A 19427-nucleotide genomic window follows, 5' to 3' on the forward strand; every position below is an offset into this window, starting at 1 on the left:
TAGTTTAGAAATAAAGATGGTTTGCTCTCATTCTGCAATAGGAATGGTCTGTTGAGGGGAATCCATTCCATGTCTCATGACTGCCTTGGGAGGCTGGCGTTTCTGTTTGAACGATGAATTACCCAGCATCTGTATTGGTAGAACAAGCAGCTATCATTCCTTCTGTCTCTGTCAGTGTGTTGTCACTTCCACAGTCAGCCTTTCCAGCTTAAATGAGCTTCCTTAGGGATGTAACACCTAACCTTCCCTCCAAGGTCAATTGCAGTTCACTTGACAGGGACAGAGCTATTACAGCTACATCACACAATTTGTTTTTTTACTCTAATCCCTTTGATATCATTAATACAGGCGTTGCTGCTTTGCTAGAAAAAGGAGGCTCTATCCAGGGAGAAGAACATGAAAAATGACCTGAGAAGAAATGGGATCTTTATAACAAAGAGATATATCAACGTAAGAACTTATTAAAAACATACCATTTATAATGTACAAATTGTAGTCATTGCAATGGCCATCATTGTTATTCTGAACTGCTTCTCCAGACTTTCAAAGGAGACCAGTGTCCTCAGACAGTCTCTTTTGTCAATGATAGATTTTTCTTTTTATGTTGCAGTACTATAGGATTTGTTCCTCTGCTTGGTTCAAAGGGCTGCACTTCTGTTCATCCCTGTTTTCACCAATTTCCCTTCTATCTTGTCTCTTCTAAGCTGGTTACAGGAGTTAACTTTTTTTTCTTTCTGAAAATAGACTAAACAGAAATTGCCTTTCTGCTTCAGGGAATTTTAAACTCCCATAAAAATATTAGTAAAAATATAATCCCTGTAGAATCTTTGTAACAATTAATTTTGCTTCGTATAAAAATATTTCGACACCTTGTGTTTTTGTGGCTAAGAGTACTATGCATTTGCATAACACTCAGGAGGATGATGCATTCTACCTTGGGTGGACTTTTTATTTGCCTGCGTGTAGAGTTTTGGCAAATATTTGGCTTTTCTTTTCCAGGGTAGAAATAGCTACTGAGGCACCATTTGAACCCATTCAACCAACATACTGAACAAACAGCAGTAGATAGACTATGCTGGTGACTAGGAATCAAAAGTGGTATTGCTTAATTTGAAGGAAACATCTGTGCTAGTGGCAGTGTGACAGGCCTAGCAAGGGAAGAAAATACATGGTATGAAAAAAACTATGGATAATGCTTCCATCTTTTATTATATGTTCATAAACTGAAAGGATAGTACAACTAGTGGAAGGTACTTTCCAGTGAAGAATATGTGATTCACAGAGCTCAAGTTAGGCAAGGTATTAGGGGCTATATGCATTTTGAGGATTGGGGGCCACGAGAGAATGTTTGTGTATGAATGTTCTGTACATCAGTTCGCCTGGAGCTGGCACCCTGGATTTGGGCTTTTAGCCTCCTAGACTGTGAGAGAATAAATTTCTCTTTGTTTAAAGCCATCCACTTGGGATATTTCTATTTTGGCAGCACTAGATAATGAAGACAGCATGGCAAAGGGAGAATCTGGTGTAACAATTTTTGTATTAAATCTTTTATGATCTCTCTCATGTTACAGCCAATTGAATTATGAGGTTGACCCATCCCAATTTCCCACCATATAATGAGTTACAGCTCAAAAAAGAGCAAATTGTAAATCCTCCCCCTTGCAAATCAGTGCCTATTATTTATCTTACCTTAGATCTCCTTGTTACTGAGTCAGGTTTTTTTTTAAGTAAAGGGGGCACAGGTGATGAAGAACAACTCACCATTTTCTTATATGATCAACTCTGACAAATTTTGGGATTAACCAAAGTGAAGTTCAGTAGGAATTAGGGAAAGTCTCACTTCTCCAGGGAAAGATATTAGGCATTTTTTTTTTTTATGTACTGTATCACCTGTTTGCACTAAGCATTGTGTTTGGCCCCCAAATACAAAGATGAGTAAATCCAGGTCACTCTATTTGAACGGCTTTCATTCCAAAGTGTTTTAGAATAGGGGTGGATTAAGGCACTGAAACCAAACAAGCAAACAAACAAAAAAAACCCCCAAAACCGTTGCCATCCAGTCTATCTATCCTGACTCACAGTGACACTATAGGACAAGGTAGAACTTCCCCACAGGATGTCCAAGGAGCAGCTGGTGGATTTGAACTGCTGGCTTTTTGGTTAGCAGCCAAGTTCTTAACCACTGTACTACCAGGGCTCCAAGGCACTAAGTAAATAAATAATAATAATGATGTTTTCCAGTAGAGGAAAAAAAGGTTCATTCAGGAGGAGTTAGAGGAAACGTTCAGTAGGGCTTTACAGAGAGGACAAGAGTTGAACTTGAAGCTTGAATGATAAACAGAAGTCTGCCAAATGAGATTAGGCAATAAGAGCCTTCTAAGCAGAGGGAACAAAGCCCTGGTAGTGTAGTAGTTAAGGCTGCTAACCAAATGGTCAGCAGTTCCAGCTGCTCCTTGGAAACCCTATGGGGCAATCTGTCCTGTATAGGGTCACTATGAGTCAGAATCGACTCATTGGCAGTGGATTTCTTTTTAAGCAGAGGGAATAGCCTGAACAAAGACAGGCAAACATGAAAGATTTACAGTGATCAGAAAACAGAGAACTTGGCTATTAGGAAGGCTGAGTGAATTTCTGGCACAGAGGGGCAGGAGATGAGCTTGAGAAGTTAGGTGGTATCTAGGTTGAAAGGGACTTGAAAGACAGGGCTAGGGGGCTCTTCTACCCCAGTCTTGGCAAAGGGGAACCATTAAGAGCTTTAAGCAGGGCAGTATGATGAGAGTCTGTGTTCTAGAAAACTCACTTAGGCTTGTGTGGAGGGTGGATTGACTGGACTTGGGAAAATCAGATTGAAACTTGCAGTAATGAGTGGGTTGATGAGGAAGCCACAGTTAAGGTAATGGGGGTGGAGAGAAGGAGCGAGAGAGATGTCAAAGATAGAATTGATAGGGCTTGGTGGATCTAAAAAGAAAAGAAAAAAAAATTGGATTTGTATATCTATAAAACTTTAGACCTAGGGGCTGTGTGAAATAAGATTAGAAGACACATGTCTTCTTTTGGGTGTGATGAAAATAGATGATGGTATGATCATTTGTGCCTAAAAACACTTAGGTTTATATCATATAAACAATGGCTTCTCAATGCCATGGTGGAGGATGGTTAGTTTTTTCTGTATCCAAATATTTTTAATTGGTTTCTCCTACCTCCAAGAACTATATAGTGTTATGCTGAAACTCATGAAGCATCCAAATATTTTTAATTGGTTTTCCCTACCTCCAAGAACTATTTCAGTGTTTGCTGAAACTCATGAAGCAAATTAACATCAAAGTTAAATTTCATTTAAACCTTAGCTTTTATATGGAATTGCTCATTTAAATTCATATTTGAATTAATCAAAGGTATTTTTTATTCAATAAATATTAACCAAAGACCACACTTTGGGGATTCTTCACATGTTGTCTATCACAAATCAATTATAATTTGATCTACACAATTTTTAAAAATTGAATCAAGATTAAAGCATTTAAATCTTTTAAAATTCCAGTTAAGAGTGAAATGTAAGTTGCTAAAAATACCTTCCAAGGAATCATGAGAACCAAACAAGCTTTCCAACTTCCAAAACATAAAAAGAAAAATCTTTTAATTCTGAGGACTCGTTATTCAAGTTTTCATGAATTTCTGAAGCGTTCAGTTTCTCTTTGAGACACACAAGTTAAAGCTTTATGACATCTTTTTCCTCAGTCTTAATTAAAACAACATAAAGTTTCATTTAAGGGTCCTTCTGGAATAGTGTTTTATTCCTTGCCAAGTGGTGTCTCTCATAGGTCTTTATAAAATGAAGTCATGAAAAACAAAATAGTTTAACATTGGTCTGGCAATATTATAAAAAGTCATACATTTTATTGGTTAGTAAAATCCCCACAGTAATTAAATACTCAGATATCTAGACCACTTTTTCCAGTTCATTTACTGGTTTTTTTTTGTCTTTTTTTCCATTCATTCTTTTTTCACCATGAGGTATTTTTTGAGCATTGATTATGTGCTCAAACGATGCTAAGTATTATTTTCCTTTCTGCTGTTCACCCTCTCTTCCTGCATTTTCCTTACCTCGAGTTCCTTTCCATTTTGTCAGCCAGGATATTAGGGTTGGGGATAAAAAAAAAAAAGTGGAAAAAGCATGATCTTTGCTTTCAAGAAGTTCATGGACTAAATACTTAAATACATGCATACACAGACTGTGATTCTTTTGATTTCTTTGTGGTCATGTGAAGTGTGTTAATTTTAAAGATTAAACTAACTATTAAATGCAAGTACAAAAAGAAATATTGGAGATAAGAATCTATGAAATTTTATCCCATTTAAATTTTTCAAAAGCATATTCTTTCCTTGCTTAGTACTTCTCAAAGAAAGAAAATTATAAATTAATTCTAAAATTATGAAATTTATTTAAGCTGAGAGTTTGTGTATTTTTGTATTCAGGATAAAACTTAGGGTAGTTCAATAACTAAAAGATTTAAGAGAGAAAGGGATTATCTTATCAAAGCTCTTTGGATTCAGTAAAAAAAAAAGCACAGTGAAATAACCAATAAATGCTACTTGTATTTGTGATCTCCAAAAGATTTTTTTTTTCCATTCATTCATTTAACTTTCATGTCTTGAGATCCTAGAACCTTAATGCTCTAGACGTTGTTCTAGCCACTGGGACATATACTTTGCCACCAAGATAGTTATAGTTTAGAAAGCATGACCTCAAAAAGTAGGTGTTACATAGGGACATGTAGGACCTGATCTCAACGTGAAACTTGTGTTGTTCTTGTTAGGTGCCTGCAAGTAATTCTGACTCGTAGCAGCTGCATGTGACAGAGTAGAATTGCCCCATAGTGCTTCCTAGGCTGTAATAAGCTATGGCTGCTAACTCAAAAGGTTGTCAGCTCGAATCCACCAGGCACTCCTCGGAAACCGCATGGGACAGTTCTACTCTGTCCTGTAGGGTTTCTATGAGTCGGAATTGACTGGACTGCAACCAGTTAATCTTTACGGAAGCTGACTGCCAAGTCTTTCTCCAGCAGAGCTGGTGGGTAGGTTTGAACTGCCAACCTTTCAGTTAGCCGCTGAGCATTTAACCATTGTGGAACTTGTATTACCTGCATTTAAATATAAATATATGGATAGGTAGAGATATACTTTTTATTTTAAAGTAAAAGCCACTATGTTTGTCTTTTTACATGATAATTTAAAATATTCTTGTTTTCATTATTAAAAGAGTAGTTCTGAAAAATGTTATTTTTATATGTTTTCAATTATTGAATTCCTACTCTGAGTGTTTCTATTGTAGACTGGTTATAGCAATTTTTGCAACTTTGGATAAGACTGATAATGGCATGAAAGAAATACTAAGTCTTCTATGTCTTCAATGATCATAGTACCAGAGAGACTATTTTATGTCTATTTAAACTGATCAACTTAAAATCAGTTTAAAAAGACAAAATGTTAGGATTTTTCCTGGATCTAGTCAATCACCATTTTGTACAATACTATGACATATAAAAATGTATATGAGTATTTTCTAAAAAAAAATATGTTACCAAACTCAAATAATAAGAGCAGATAACTCTCATTAGAAAGATTTCTTAATAGAAATATTGATAAGGTAGTCAGAAATTTATCCATATAAAATATACCTAGCCCCCCAAAATTGAAGAAAAGTTTCTGCTAAAAGTAGAGGACCATATAATTTATATTGCATGAACTGTTTATAGCATAGAAAAAGACGGAAGGCTTTCGAATTCTGCAAGGTTGGCATATCAATAATACCAAAACTGAGCAAGGATGACACAAAAAGGGAAAATTACAGACCTATTTTATTTCTGAACATAAGTCCCAAAACCCAATTAAAATATTATCAAATGGAATTCACCAAATATGCTTAACATTAAAGCATCGTGGGCACTGCCATTAAAATCCAAAATTATTACTGTTAACACTGTACAGTTGGTCCTAGCCAACAAATAGAATAAGAAGTAGACCAATGAAGAGATCAAAGACACAAAGAAACAAAAAAACTATGAGGTTAGAAAGGAAGAGAAAAAAAAAAACAAAAACTGTATTTTCAGACATTATGATTTGCTGTCAAAAATTTCAATGTAAAATTATTAGGGCTTATAAAAGAATTAAGGAAGGTGGCTTGTTATTTGATCACCGTACAAAAATAAATGTACTTTAAAACAAACAAAAAAAAAACCCTCATAGCAACCCTAAGAACTCATTGCTGTCGAGTTGAGGCCAATGTATAATGACCCTATAGGACAAAGTAGAACTGCCCCATAGGGTTTCCAAGGAGCACCTGGTGGATTTGAAGTGCCGACCTTTTGGTTAGCAGCTGTAGCTCTTAACCACTACACCACCAGGGTTTTCCCATAGAGTTTCTAAGGAGTGGCTGGTGGACTTGAACTGCTGGCCTTTTGGTTAGCAGCTGAACTCTTAACCACTATGCCACCAGGGCTCCATATCTTAAATACATCATCACTTAGAAATGCAATTGATAAAAGGATGTCCTTTACAATAGTTAAAAGGCTTAGAACATCTAGGAATAAATCTAACAATGAAGGTGGAAGTTCTATGTATTAGTTTCCTACTGCTGCTATAACAAATTACCACAAACTTAGTGTCTTAAAACAACACAATTTTTGTTTTTACCTTATAGTTGTGGATGTCAGAAGTCCAAAATGGGTTGGCAATGTTTCATTGCCCCTTCCAGGTTCTAGAGACTGCCGTCATTCTTTGATTTGTATTCCCTTCGACTGTCTTCAAAACAAGAAATTGCATCGCTCTGACTTCTGCTTCTCTTTCTCAGGCTCTTCTGCCTCCGTTTTTCATCTTTCAAGGATCCTTGTGATTACATTGAATCTGCCAAAATAGTCTTGGATAATGTCCCCATTTCAAGACTCTTAATTTAATTACATCTGCAGAGTCCCTTTTCTAGGTAAGGTAACATATTCCCAGTTTCCAGGGATTAGGATATTGAAATCTTTGGGAGCCCCTTATGCAATCTCTCACAATCTATGTGAAGAAAGTAAAGATATGATACTATCGTGGTTAAAACTGTTAGTTCTGAAGTCAAGCTACCTGAAGGGGTTTCCCAATTCTACCCTTACACTTACTTCCTTACAGATTACTAAAATAATCTCTATAAACTTTTTTATCTGTAAAATAATGATAATTATTATTTTAAAAAAATTATTGTGTTTTAGGTGAAAGTTTACACAGCAAATTAGGTTCCCATTTAACAATTTTTGCACAAATTGTTCCGTGCCATTGGTTACAATTTTCATATTGTTTCAGCATTCTCATTATTTCCATTCTGTTTGTTCTGTTTTCATTGACCTAGCTTCCCTTCCTCTCTTTGCCTTCTTTGCTTTTGGGTAAATGTTGACTGGCCTCATACAGTTGAGTGTTTAAAGGACAGAATACTCATGGGTGATATGGATTATTTTATAAGCCAATCTCTTATTTGGCTGAAAGGTGACCTCCAGGAGTAGCTTCAGTACCAAATTCAAAGGGTGTCTTAGGGCGATAGTCTCAGAGATTCCTCTAGTCTCTGTTGGTCCAGTAGGTCTGGCCTTTTTAAAGGAATTTTTGTTCTACATTTTTCTCCCATTCTATCTGGGACTTTCTATTATGTCTCTGGTCAGAATGGCTAATAGTGGTAGCTGGGCACCATCTAGTTCTGATCTCAGGTTAGAAGATGTTGTGGTTTGTTTGGATTATAAGTCCCATGGACTAGTTTCTTCTTTGGGTCTTTGGCTTCCTTTGTTTTCTTTTGCTCCAGTTGAGTAGACACCAATAAATGTATTTTAGATGGCCCTGGATGCTACTCACCAAACTAGGGTTTAGAACATTAACTTTATGAACTATGTTCTGCAAATTGACTAAGTTATCCCACAAGACTATGGTCTAAGCCTTTTAACCCAGTAAACCACTCTCATGAATTATTTGAATATATCTAGGAGGCCTCCATAACTCTGCCACTGTATGCTTTATTATATATATGCAACACAAACATGTGTATATATATATATACACACACTCACGTTTCTTCCTATACATAATAATTATTTTTGGTTCTTCAGAGAGTGATCACAGGAATTAATAGGATAATCCTTATAAAGAGCTCAGAACAATTTGATCATTTAAGAAACCATTGCACCCGTAAATAAGAACAGCATACAATGAAAAAGAATACTTAGATAATAAAAAATTCTTAGTAAATAAAGGTATGTTTATCAATATAAAATTTCAGTAGAAGAACTGGGCAATAAAATTCAAGAAACATCATAATATAAAATAAAAAGATAATAAAATGAAAACATGCACCAAACGTCAGAGGCATAGAGAATAATTTCAGAAATTCCAATATATGCTAACAAGCATTATAGAAAGAGAGAACAAAATAAAACTCAACAAAGAAAGTTATGAAAGGAATAAAAGCATAGAGTCTTCCTCAGCTAAAGAATTACACAATTCTTCAAATGGAAAAGTACCATTAAATGCTGAGTAAAGTGAATATATCAGACACGCATCAGATTTCTCAATGAAAATATTAGATGCTGGAAAACAGTGGAGCATAATATCAAAAAATCTGACAGAAAATGAATTTCAACCTAGACTTCTATACCTAGCCAAACTATCATTCAAGCGTGAAGAGAAGATGTCTTTACAGGCATGCAAGAACATGGAAGGTTTACCTTTCAAATACTCTTCCTTAATGAGGAGAAATGAGGGAATGAACTAAGGAGAAGGGTGTAAGATCTGGGAACTAAAGGAGTCAACTAAAGAGAAAAATGCAGGCAGTATCAAACTGACACCTATGGATCAGACCTAGGAGTAATCAATCCAAGTTGGAGAAGGAGGATAGAGATTTTGTTGATTTACTGTCTCTAATATGTTGTAATAAATTCATGGCCCCAAATGGTTCACTGCCATTCTGCATCTCAGCCAGCAGAAAAGGGAAAGGGGAAGGCGCCCATTTAAGTACATGATTCAAATGTTGCTCATATTATTTCTGTTAACACTCTATTGGCCAGAACTTAGTCAAACCTAGCTGGAAGACAGGAATCCCTGGTAGTGCAAATGGTTACATGCTCAGCTATTAACCAAAAGGTTGACGGTTCAAGTTCACCCAGAGGCACCTTGGAAGAAAGGTCTGGTTATCTACTTCTGAAAAATCTGCCATTGAAAACCCTACAGAGTGCAATTCTACTTGACACACATGGGGTTACCATGAGTCAGAATCAACTCAACAGCAACTGGTTTAGCTGGAAGGGAAGCTCAGGCTCTCAACCCTGTGTTCTAGACTATTTGATTATTCTACCTACTTTTGAATACTATTTGTTAAGTGCTTACTATGTGCCAGACACTGATAAATTCTTAAACTGACTTATTTTATCTTCAAAACAATCCTTGAAGTATTCGTCATCTAGTGCTGATATAACAGAAATACCACAAATGGATGGCTTTAACAAATAGCAATGCGTCTCTCACAGTCTAGGAGACTGGAAGTCTGAATTCAGGGTGCTAGCTCCAGGGGTAGCCTTCCTGTCTCTGTTGGCACTGAGGGAAGGTCCTCGTCATCAGTCTTCCCTGGCTGAGGAGCTTCTCAGTGCAGGGACCCTGGGTCCAAAGGATGCACTATTCCGCCGGCTCTTGTTTCCTGGTGGTATTAGGTCCCCACGTATCTCTGCTCACTTTTCTCTTTTATATCTCAAAAGAGATTGACTTAAAATACAGTCTAATCTTGCAGATTGAGTCCTGTCTCATTAACATAACTGCCACTAATCCCACCTCATTAACATCGTAGAGGAAGGATTTACAACACATAGGAAAATCACATCAGATGATAAAATGGTGGACAATCACACAGTATTGGGAATCATGGCCCAGCCAAGTTGACACACATTTTTGGGGGATACAACTCAATCCGCAACAGGCATTATTCTCATTTTGCAAAAAAAAAAAAAAAAAGGGATTCAGAAAGTTTAAATAAGTTGCCCAAGGTCGCACAACTAGTGAATGGAAGAGTCATGGCAAGAGTTCACATATATCTGACTCTAGCATTCATAATCTCAACCTCTGAAGTACACTGCCTTAATCACAACAGTCCACCAGTGCAATAAACTATGGGTCTTGACTACTAGAGCTGTACTCTTGGTGTCACAGCTGAGAATGTACTGCACCATTGCCCTATATTGTATTACTGGGAAAAGGGGTGTCTTGAATGGATATAAAGGATTCTGGTATAAAAACAAAGCTCCTTTGGGTAAAGAACTTCTTTATAAAATGAGGGCAGAGGATAGTAACTCCCAGACTATCTGGAATATAATTGCAGTTTCAAATGTTCAAATCGGGGGTGGCTAGAAGGCTTTTTTTTTTACCTCTTGTTCTTAGACATGCAAATACCGTAGACATGTTTCAGGTGCTAATCATTTCTGAGATTCATTCATCTATGTTTAGGGAATTTGTTTCTGAAATTGGAAAATCTTTCATGGGTATACAAAATTGATTTTGTATTGACAAAATATTCTTTATTTTCTGCTTTTGAGTCTTTTAATATTCTTTATTTTCTGCTTTTGAGTCGTTTTCTGTTCTCATGGATTTTTTAAATCAAAGGTGGAGGAAGGTGAATCAGACCCAGTTTGCTTGCTGCCACCAGACTTGGAAACTGACACCGGGCCAGTCTTTGTGCTATTAAGGGAACAGCCATTAAGAGAAGGACAGCTGAGCAATGGCTACTTTATATTCTCAGCTTGTCTCTGCAGACGCAATTTGATATCAACGAGGAGACAGACTTTTTAAAAGAGAGAGAGGGAGGGGAAAAAAAAGACTCAATACTTTTTAGCATGTACTTTCTCAGAGAATTAATGTTTGTCTTATGAAGAAGTGTGTGTGTTTGTAAGAGTATGGTGTGTTGGTGAGCAAGTATTTCAATAGTTGAGAATAAAAGGATATCATTGAAACCTAGCTGGTGAGGGGATTTTGAAGGAGAGGAGGCTTGAAGTGTCTTCTCTGTCCTGGACGACTTTGGAGGGTCAAGATTATACCTCGTTCCTTAAGCCTATTCTTCAGGTTTAGAATGCTAAGTACCACCACTGACTATACAGCTAAGGCCCTGCAAGACTTGACTCTAGGTCAAATTAATCTTCTTTGGTGAAATGCACTTCTTGGGAGAAAGAGAGTCATCTGTTTGAAAACAGTGCCAGTGGGCATGTAGTGGGATTTCCCATGAGGTAGGTCCCAGCTGCGAGTTGGGTTAGGGGTGGAAAGGAAAGATGGAGGTCTGACAAAAAAGTGCAGACCTCAGGGCAGCATGGAAAGGTTATGGATATGACCAGGCAAGGATCCCTGAGAAGTCTTACATCTCTGAATGCTTTTCCTTTGGGCTATGAGAAAAGGCATGTTTACTATATAATCTTTAGTATTCTCTTCCTACTCGGAATTCTCTTGAATTTCCCCAACCCTTAAGTAAAGTTGAATAGTCCTGTATAGCCATGTATGACAGTGTTAACAATAAAGTGAGGATGTGTAGCCACCACCTGTCTGTCAGTGGAGGCTTGCGTGTTGTTATGCTATTAAACAGGTTTCAGTGGAGCTTCCAGACTAAGATGGACTAGGAAGAAAGGCCTAGAGAACTACTTCTGAAAATTAGCCAGTGAAAATCCTACAGATCACAACGATCTGATCTGCAGCCGATCATGGGGATGGTGCAGGATTGGGCAGCATTCCCTTCTGTTGTGCGTGGGGTCTCCATGAGTTGAGGGGCTGACTCAGTAGTACCACCACTGCAGGGAAATGTGATTTGCTCCATTTTCATGCTCTTTGGAGACATAAAAAAGGAATAACTTTAAATTTAGGGGCCCGAGAAGCCTCAAGCAGGTAGCAGTCCACTGAAGTGCTCTAAATGTCAGGAAGACCCCCTGATGGTGAGTAGAAATTGTGCATCAGACAGGAAGGACTCACAGGAAACTAAATTTCTTGTCTCCCTATTTAACAGAGGGAGGTGATCCTTGCAAAGGGGGAAGATGATGATGGGAGGACACTTTGATATAAAGTGTTTGTTTATTTGTGTGTTTTTTGCATTGTCATGATTTTATGACCAGTTTCCTGGTAAGATTAATAGATAATAAATGGTTGCTTCTGATAATCCCTACTACAAAACCTTGCCTGGTTAAAATATTACTTGTTTCTATGTGTTCTGTACCAAAAAAAAAAAAAAAAAATTTTTAAAAGAGGTTTTCTATAAGAACATTTGTACACGGAATATATTTTCATATGTTCTTTTACAAGTACAATCCTGGTTAAAAACCAATATGCTTAGTTTAGCAATTATTCTGCAATTTGAAGATAACAGTGTGTGTATAACATATACCATACCTTCTGAAAACCAAGCCTGGGGAGAGTCTGTAAATAATTTAATAGTCTTCATAGCATAGGAAGTAGAGCATCTGGAATCTCTTCCTTCTACTTTGGACTGGGCAATTCAGATTTGTTTTGTCATCATTCCTCTTTTTTTGCCAAAACCACTGAATGAGGGACAACTTAAAATCTGAAATGTGCTTATCTTTCTGACTGCTTTGTTTTACCCTTCTGACTTCTCTGGCACAAGATTATAGAAAAAAATGTTTATTCTCATTATCAGGACGCACTGGTCCTATTGAGAATTCACGCTCAGGAGTAACCTCTTATCAGTGCCCCACTGTCAGCAGTTACTTGGCTCCACTGATAATGATCTGGTGCTTTTTTTTTTGCTACAGTCACCGCACAGTGGTAAGGTAATGAAGATCTTATTGTCATTTTATGTTTTACCTTTCCTACCCTTCCGTGTTTCCTGAGACACGAAATCTCTGGGTCTTGACTAAGATGCTTGCTCCTCTGCTCTTGGAATCTAAATTATAGTTTTAAAGGCATACCTCAGATAACGTGACTAGAAATCTTGGAAATTCCTTCTTGAAAGACAACAGGTATCCTGACTAGTCATATGCATAATGCCACATCTGAATCTTGTGTAAGAGGTAATGAGTAGTAGCCATCAACATCTTTCCCATGTGGCCTTTCTAGGTCAACAGTTCTTCTGGCTAAGGGGTTGAGAAGTGTTCCTGTTTGAAGCTCTGCACTTCCCCGGTCTTGTTCAATGTGTGGGAACTATGAATCCACACTGAAAACTAAACAGTTTGATAGTCACCTGCCCTCTTGGTGGTCCTATCCTAAACCAGAGTTTTTGATTTTGTGGGGCAAAAAACAAATAACACGGTCATCTGTTACTTTGGATCCTGTGGAGATAAAGGTTATGGCAGCATGTATACTGTCATGGGCACTGATAAGGAAGATGTTTTCAGGGTGATTCCATTATAAAGTAACATATTTCTAGTTTGTGGGCCAACTGAAAATTAGAGCATGTAACTATGTTCATGATAGCCTTTGAGTTTTTTGGGGTAAGGGGTACTAGTTGCTGTAACAAATAATCCTAAAATCTCTGTGGCATTACACAATGAAAAATAATTTTTCACCCACATGAAGTCCAGTGGGGTATGGGGATCTCTGTTCCATGCTGTCATTCAAGAATTCAGTTTTTTTTTTTTTTCATATTATGATGCCACCATCTTCAAATATGGCCTTCAAGGTTATTGCTTAATGGGAAAAGAGAGAGACTAGAGCATGGATCAGCAAAGACTTTGTAGACTTGAAGTGAGGGAAGCCTTCAGAAAGGCAAGCAGTTTCCAGTTGGACAAGGGATATAGTCCCAGATACCAGACAAACAAGAGCATGATGTAATATAAAAACTCAGTATGGATCCAAGGACCACGTCTATCCCAAAGCCAAGAGGGCGCATAAGTCACATGTTGTTCTCCCTCGCCTCACAAATGCCCAGAGGCAAACTAAAGGAGAGAAGCAAAGGGAGGGGAAGCCTTGGAGAAGTTTTTATCCAAGAGAAATAGTAATACCTAAGATACTATTTAAACTATAGGATCACACCTCAAATAAACAGATTGGACATTTTGGTAATTTTTTTCTTGCTAACCAGCTTGGGAGGAAAACTGATTAGTTATAGACAAAAAGCAAGAAATTGCATTTCTTCTGCACATCTGAGTTGATTTGCGAGTTAAATATTTGCTATCCTGCTATACTGGCTAATGAATTAAAATTAAAAGAAAACCATTAAAAATTTATTGCATTATGAATTCTCATCTAATTGGAAAATACTTGTATTATCCAAACATACATATGTGTTTATATCACTTTATCCTGGAAAAAAATCAATTACAATAACTAAAAAATGCTTTCTTTTTAACATTTAGCAGAGATGAAAATTGAATGTTCTCTAAGTTTTATAATAATATGCTTTAGAGGCTTACCTAATATACGCAGAGTAGTTTACCTCAAAAATCCAATCTCTGAAAAATGTGTATTGTTAAGGCAATTTGCTTCTTTCTTTAAGCAATCGACAGCATCACAGGAAAAGGTGAATCACTGCACATTTGCCTGTCACTAACTTTTTTTTTTTTTTAACATTGATTGAAGTCATATACCATTTTCCACCTTTAAGCATCCTGTGTATTCCGTGTTATTATTTTGTGCCCAAGATGGAAATTTATCAGAATATATTTAATAAATACTAAAGAAGTGAAAGATCCTCATGTGAGGTGAGGGGCAATTTTTATTACCACTCGTTTATAGAAGATGGAGCCCTGGTGGTACAGTGGTTAAAGTGCTCTGTGGCTAACTGAAAGGTTGACGGTTGGAACCCACCAGTCTCTCTGCAGTACAAAGATGTAGCAGTCTGCTTCCCTAAAGATTACAGCCTTGGACATAGAAAACCCAAAAGACTCCACAAGAAAACTGCTGAAACTAATGGAAAGATTCAGGACAGTAGCAGGATACAAGATAAACATATAAAAATCAGTTGGATTCCTATACACTAATAAAGAGAATGATGAAAAGGAAACCAGGAAAACAATACCATTTGTAATAGCCCCTAAAAAAATAAAACACTTGGGAATAAATCTAGCCAGGGATGTAAAAGACCTTTATAAAGAAAACTACAAAACACTACTTCAAGAAACCAAAAGAGATCTACGTAAATGGAAAAACATACCATGCTTATGGATAGGTAGACTCAACATTGTGAAAATGACAATTTCACCCAAAGCAATTTACAAATACAATGCAATCCTGATCCAAATATCAACAACATTCTTTAAAAAGATGGAAAAACTTATCATTAACTTTATATGGGAAAGAAAGGGGCCCTGGATAAGTAAAGCATTATTGAAGAAGAAGAAAATAAAAAGGAGGCCTCATGCTACCTGATCTCAGAATCTACTGTACAGCTACTTTAGTCAAAACAGCCTGGTACTTGTACAAGAATAGACACATTGACCAACGGAACAGAATCAAGAACCCAGATGTAAATCCATCTGCCTATGGCCACTTGACTCTTGACAAAAGCCCAAAGTCCATTAAATGGGGAAAAGATAATCTTTTTAAAAAATGGTACTGGAAAAACTGGATGGCCTTCAGCAAAAAAATGAAACAGGTCCCACACCTCACACCATACACAAAAGCTAATTCAAAATGGATCAAAAACCTGAATATAAAGCCTAAAACTATGAAATTCATAGAAGAAAAAATAGGATCAATGCTAGAGGCCCTAATACATGGCATTAACAGGATACAAACCACAGCCAACAACACACAAACTCCAGAGGATAAGCTAGATAACTGGAATCTTCTAAAAATTAAACACTTATGCTCATCAAAAGACATCACCAAAAGAGTAAAAAGAGAACCTTCAGACTCAGAAAAAAAAATTTGGCTATTACAAATCAGATAAAGGTCTAATCTCTAAAACCTACAAGAAAATCCAACATCTCTACAACAAAAAGGCAAATAATCCAATTAAAAAATGGGCAAGGGAAATGAACAGACACTTCACCAAAGAGGACATTCAAACAGCCAACAGACACATGAGGAAATGCTCACGATCTCTAGCCATTAGAGAAATGCAAATCGAAACCACAATGAGATACCACCTCAGCCTGGCATTACTGGCACGAATCAATAAAACAGGAAATAAATGTTGGAGAGGCTGCGATGAGATCAGAATTCTTATGCATTGCTGGTGGGAGTGTAAAATGATACAACCATTTTGGAAAATGATATGGCGCTTTCTTAGAAAGCTAGAAATAGAAATCCCATATGATTAAGCAATTCCACTCCTAGGAATAGATCCTAGATAATAAGAGTCGTCACAGGAATAGATATATGCACACCCGATTTCATTGCTGCATTGTTCACAATAGCAAAAAGATGGAAACAACCTAGATGTCCATCAACAGATGAATGGATAAACAAACTGTGGTACATACACACAATGGAGTATTACACAATGATGAATCTGTGAAGCATCTCCTAACATGGATGAATCTGGAGGGCATTATGCTAAGTGAAATAAGTCAATCACAAAAGGACAAATATTGTTTGAGACTACTAGTATAAAAATTCATGAAAAGGTTTACATACAAAAAGAAACAATATTCGATGATTATGAGGGAGTAGGATGGAAGAACACTAAATAGACAATAGATAAGTGGAAACTTTGGTGAAGGATAATACAGGACACAATAATGGGGAAGCCAGCACAACCTGTACAAGGCAAGGTCATGGTAGCTCCATAGATGTATCCGAACTCCCTGAGGGACCAAATTGCTGGGCTGAGGGCTGTGGGGACCATGATCTTGGGGAATAACTTGCTCAATTGGCATAACATAAAAAATATGTTCTACATTCTACTTTGGTGAGTAGCATCTAGGGTCTTAAAAGCCTGTGAGCAGCCATGTAGGATAGTCCACTGGTCTTACCCTTTCAGGAGCAAGGAAGAATGAAGACAACTAAAGATACAAGGGAAAAGTTAGTCCAAAGGACTAATGGACCACATCTACCACAGCCTCCACCAGCCTGAATCCAGAACAACAAGATGGTGTCCGGCTACCACCACTGACTGCTCTGACAGGGATCACAATAGAGGATCCCACACAGAGCTGGAGAAAAATGTAGAACAAAATTCTAACTCAAAAAGGAAGACCAGACTTGCTGGCCTGACAGAGACTGGAGAAACCTTGAGAGTATGGCCCCGGACACCGTTTCTGCTCAGTAATGAAGTTACTCCTAAGGTTCACCCTTCAGCCAAAGACTGAACAGGCCCATGGAACAAAACAAGACTAAAGGGGCGCATCAGCCCTGGGGCAGGGACTGGAAGGCAGGAGGGAACAGGAAAGCTGGTAATGGGGAACCCAAGGTTGAGAAGGGAGAGTGTTGACATGCCGTGGGATTGTTAACCAAGGTCATAGAACAATGCTTGTACTAACTGCTGAGAAACTAATTTGTTCTGTAAACCTTCATCTAAAGTACAAAAAAAAAAAAAAAAAAGATTACAGCCTTGGAAACCCTATGGGCGCAGTTCTACTCTGTCCTGTAGGGTCGACTATGAATCACAATCAACTGGATGGCAGAGGTTTTTTATTTTTTTTCTAATAAAGGAATATTTTGTTCATTTCTACCCACTCTCTCCAGGGTAGCATGCTAACAGTCGTTCTTCCGTTGCTTTCCCTCCCAATCTGTCTCTGTCTCTCCACACATATGGTTAACTGAGATGAGCCTCTCTGGGTGCTTGGGAAGGCATGAAGCGAGCCAAGCCTCCCTGATGACGGTTGCCTTTTCTGAAATGAAGGCTTGTTGCTGCAACTGCCGCTAAGGCTAGAGAGCTGCTGTCGGGAGCCTGTGTAAAGGCGCTGGGCAGCTGTGCTTTCAGGCCAGGAGCCTGGAGCTCTGTCCCTGGCGCAGCCTCCAACCACAATAGATTGTAATTCAATAGAATTCAAATCTTTAGCTGCCTGGAGCAGCCAGGCAGCAGGCCCAGAGGCCCTTTCAAATCAGGGTTTTTACAGTTATTTTAATCCACGGGAGATGCCAGCATTTCTGTGCCTCCCAAAGACAAGCAAAACTGTACTAACACAGAGGCCGGTAACATACAAAGTCTTGAAGAGGGACTCGAGCCAGATTGTCTTGTGGGGAAAAATGAACACAATCCATGTGTATTGTTCATTGTGCTAATCTGCTATCTATCTTCAATTCTCAGAGACAGATTTGGGTAGAAAATGGTAAAATAAGTAAATAATGGGAGAAAATATATGAAAATGCATACCATTTTGTGCAATGGGACCATAGCAGGCACCCTGTACCTTATATGGCTCCTTTTTTCATCCGAATGAATATTATTAGTCACTTTCTTCTTCTGTTGGATTAGGTTGGACAGTAGAGTAATGATTACAGTGGTTTAACCCTGCCAGGGCTCACGAACTTAGCTTAGCATTAGTTATTATACTCGGAGTTGCTGATGAGCTCTCATGCAGTACAGAGCACACAGCCTAGGAAAAGCAGTCCTCTTAGTGATTATATCAGCACAGACCCTGGGATCAGGCCGCCTGGGTTTAAATCCTGCTCTGCTATTTACTGGCCAAGATAAATAATTTGGGTACATTTGTACCCTCTTTGTGTTCCAGTTGCCTCACCTCTAAGATGAGAAAAATAATAGTGATGGTTCCTATACTGATGACTAAATCAGTAAACATATTGAAGGAGCGTAGAGCAGAATCTGGCACACAGTGGGTGCTCGTCAAAGTGTAGTCTGCAGACCAGATGCCTCAGCATCACCTGGGAGCTCATGCGAAATGCAGGCTCTTGCATCACCTACGGCATCAGAATCAGAATTTCATCAAGATCCCAGGTGATTCTAGGCACATGAAAATTTGGGAAGCACTGCTATGTAAACGTGGGTGTTAGTATTTCAGGCTAGCTATCACAACCTTCAGTGGTCAGGATGAGAGCAGGCATCCCTGCTGATTTGCCTTCATGTTCCCTGCTCTGAGCCCCAAGAAGAGAGCTTCCCTTGCTCCTGCCGACACTGGCCTCTGGTTATCCTGACTTCTTGATGGTCAGTGAACTGTGCTCCTGTGAACCTATAGTCTGTGTCATTATTACTGTGCATTTCAATCTTAAGTATTTACTCTGCATCCAGGTCCTGATGTTTCTGTCTCTAGCCAGCTAACTTAACCCAAGATCTCCATCAGTGCCTTGCTTCTCAGCTTTATTGGATGTCTTAAATTATACACTGCATCCTGGTGCCTTGCAGTTCATCTGGAAGGTTCTAAGCCCAAATGCCCTGCCTGAACAAAGCAAAAAGAATATTAGGAATGTATTAGGGGAAATAAAAAAAGTTGATGTTATTTAACACTTCCCTCCTAGGCTCCACACTGCACAGAAACATTTGGCTTTTATAGTTGATTCCAAGAGACAATTTTCTAACAGAGATTTTGTAGTAG

This window comes from Elephas maximus, chromosome 1 (genome assembly GCF_024166365.1).
Source record: "Elephas maximus indicus isolate mEleMax1 chromosome 1, mEleMax1 primary haplotype, whole genome shotgun sequence".
Lineage (NCBI taxonomy): Eukaryota > Metazoa > Chordata > Mammalia > Proboscidea > Elephantidae > Elephas > Elephas maximus.